Source organism: Medicago sativa, chromosome 4 (assembly GCF_051527215.1).
Source record: "Medicago sativa cultivar Bolivia chromosome 4, Bolivia_mono, whole genome shotgun sequence".
NCBI lineage: Eukaryota > Viridiplantae > Streptophyta > Magnoliopsida > Fabales > Fabaceae > Medicago > Medicago sativa.
The window spans coordinates 29,364,557-29,367,500 of NC_140752.1; the positions used below are offsets into that span (position 1 = coordinate 29,364,557).

Genomic DNA, 2,944 nt, shown 5'->3' on the forward strand with positions numbered 1-2,944 from the left:
TGTGAAAGATTGTGAAAACGCTTATGATATAACGCAACTCCCTGTGGAAAACGATCCTATATATACTCACGTGTACATAGTTATATGACATGTAGAAAATCTACATCATGGCCCACCTGGGTTTTTTTTTTTGGCTCTGCCACTGAATTCCACCATTGTTAGAGGTGACTAATCTCCGTCAAAAATCAGTGGGGAACAAAAGGTGGGTTCTTCCCTTTCAATTGATTTTTTTTTCTCATATGCACAAAAAAATTCATTGGGCAAAAAAATCGCTTAAAAAATATTTTTATTGGGAAAAAAAGATAAAATCTATTTAAAAATTCATTGGGAAAAAAAATCTCTTAAAATATATTTTTATTGGGAAAAAAAGATAAAATCTATTTAATAGAAAATCATATATTGTAAAAATATAACTTTTTTCTAGAGGGTTCCAAAAACAAGTCAAATAAATTAATTAGTAAAAAAAATCTCTTAAAAAATATTTTCATTGGGAAAAAAAGAAAAAATCTATTTAATTGAAAATCAAATATCGTAAAAACACAACTATTTTCTAGTGGATTCCAGGATTCCAAAAACAAAACTTGTTGGGCAAGACCCTAGTTGCTTGCATTATAAATAGTACTGACTCACATCCATTCTTTTTCAATAAAAACGCCACTCGCTCCCTCACTTTGTTTTCAAACTCAGAGAAAGACAAAAATTTAGGGTTTGGAAAAAGAGAAGGAAAAAAATATGTCATCATCCAAAGAACATCACCCTGAATCATCGGCGACCAAAGAAGATCTCCCTGAATCATCTGTGAAGAAGATCACCCTCAAGAGTTTCGATGGTGAAACCTTTGAAATCGAAGAGGCAGTGGCAATGGAATCCAAAACGATCAAGCATTTGATCGATGATGTTTCTGACGACACTGGAATCCCTATTCCGAACGTAACCGGCAAGATCTTGGCTAAGGTTATCGAGTATTGCAAAAAACATGTTGAGTCTGCAAGATCCAATGAAAAACCACTAGAGGATGAACTTAAGAAGTGGGATGCTGAATTCGTCCCGGTTGATCAAAATACCTTATTCGATCTTATGTTGGCTGCTAACTATTTGGATATCAAGAGTCTTTTGGATCTTACTTGTAAGACTGTGGCAGACATGATGTTGGCGGCTAAGACACCAGAGGCGATCCGTGAGATGTTCAACATTAAGAATGATTACAGTCCCGAGGAAGAGCAGAAAATTCGTAGCGAAAATCAATGGGCTTTTGAATGATTATTATAGATTAATTAAATCCGTAGTCAAGTATCTAAAGCCTTTTATTTATATAATTTAAAGATCTGTCATGTGGATTTTATGTTATGAGATTAATGTTTCCTTGATTATTATATTTTAACATTTTACAATATCAATTAAGAATCTGTCATGTGGGTTTTACTTATGCTTATTTTTAATTTTGATTTTGTGTATATAATATATATGCTTCGTTGTTATGTTACGCTTTGAAATAGGATTTTTGACGTATTGAGATTGAATGGTTCATATTTTCATGCAGATTTTGAGATTTTTTTGAATCCCGCGTAATAAATTTATATTGACAAAGATATGAACCTTCAATTGTAAAGATTATCAGTAATATTCGTTCTCTGATATGAAGATTTAAACAGTTTGTGTATCTTTTAATTTTGTTGTATCTTTCAGCTCCTTCACAATTTGTGTAATGTTGAAACAATTTTTTATAACTTTTCATTTCCTTGTTCTGTTTTCATTTGAAATTGTGGTATGAGAGTGGTAGTAGGATTGCCGATCGAAGGTGGATGGAATTGTCCGAGCAGTAGTTGGCTGTGGTTAGAGTGGTGACCGGTGATGGCATATATGCTGAATTTCAATCTGAAGCGATTTTATTAAGTTGGTTCTAGCAAGTGCTCCACGACTTTGTCACATAAGGATTTGATTTTGAGAATTTCATTGTTCTTTTGTCACTTAGCAAAAGGAAAACATCAAAACTAAATAAACTGATTTTGATTTTTACAAGTTTAAAGCATACATAAAATCAAAAACCACCCTACACATGCTGAGTTCTATCAATTACTGAAAAATAATTTCTTGATCTGGTTTAAACTCGTGTTATTATGTGCTTTCCATAGACATGGAAACCACCTATTGGGGTAACTTAAATCCAGCAACTATGGGGTAACTTAAATTCGAATGAGAGGAAATGAAAAGATACTGCACAAACTGTTTCATTATTAACACAGCTCAAACCGAAGCACAAGGTCTACTCGAGTTAGAACCAATACCAAAGCACTCGCTTTAATGCGAATACCTGCACGAAGCCAACATAAGTGAGGATGCAACGGGATAAATAAAGATAGCCGTGAAACAAGCACTATATTGAACAATAGAAACAACACGCACCAGACAACAAGAATCCACAATTGCAATTACAAACGTAACATATGCCATGACCAACAATACACCTGATATAGACTACAGAATCAATATAAAATCAAGAGAAAGATTTAGTGATAATGTTTTGGGTGGAGGAATAATAAATTTCTTTGAATCAATCAAACAATAATAAATAAATTTCAACCTAATTATAAAGCTTCATACTCATAAACTTGGATCAAACTACTACATACCAAAACTACAAAAAGCTAGTGCCATATTATATACTATTATTTTCTATAATATATATAGAGAACAATCGACATGAATATTAATTTTAGTATAATAAGAATCCAACATAGCAAATAATCATTTTAGTCATTGAATATGTCTAACAATTTTTTTTTTCTTCTGAAATCTCGGTATCCGATCAAAGAATCGACTAATCCGAGGGGAGAATATGTCTAACACTTTCACTATACTCTTTAAAAATATTAAAATTACAAAAACATCTCTAAATGTGTTTGGAGTCTAACACTATACTCATTTTAGCAGCACTGTAATATCA

At 32.3% G+C, this 2,944-nt stretch overlaps 2 pseudogenes; both read left to right on the forward strand.

Annotated features, from left to right (window-relative positions):
• Positions 1–663: 663 nt before the first annotated feature.
• Positions 664–1,422, forward strand: LOC146927598 (SKP1-like protein 1A pseudogene; annotated as a pseudogene).
• A 1,414-nt stretch (positions 1,423–2,836) lies between these two features.
• LOC146927599 (protein RALF-like 32) overlaps positions 2,837–2,944 on the forward strand; it is a 392-nt pseudogene continuing 284 nt past the window's right edge.